Source organism: Colobus angolensis, unplaced genomic scaffold (genome assembly GCF_000951035.1).
Source record: "Colobus angolensis palliatus isolate OR3802 unplaced genomic scaffold, Cang.pa_1.0 Scaffold119, whole genome shotgun sequence".
Taxonomy (NCBI): domain Eukaryota; kingdom Metazoa; phylum Chordata; class Mammalia; order Primates; family Cercopithecidae; genus Colobus; species Colobus angolensis.
In genome coordinates, this window is record NW_012113030.1 from 7,338,666 (window position 1) to 7,339,032 (window position 367).

The window sequence follows — 367 nt, forward strand, 5'->3', positions numbered from 1 at the left end:
GGGCTGCTGGTGTTTTATTTCATCTGGATGCTGCTGGCACACGTATGCTTCATCTGGGAAAATTCACCAAGCTGTTTACTTATAATTTGTGCATGTTAGCCTTCAAGAGGAACATTTTAAAAGACTGTTGAGGCCAAGTGTGATGGTTCACGCCTGTAATGCCAACACTTTAGGAGGCTGAGGAGGGCAGATCACCTGAGGCCGGGAGTTCGAGACTAGCTTGACCAACATAGAGAAACTCCTGTCTCTACTAAAAATACAAAATTAGCTGGGTGTGGTGGCATGCGCCTGTAATCCCAGGTACTCGGGAGGCTGAGGCAGGAGAATCACTTGAACTCGGGAGACAGAGGTTGCAGTGAGCCAAGAT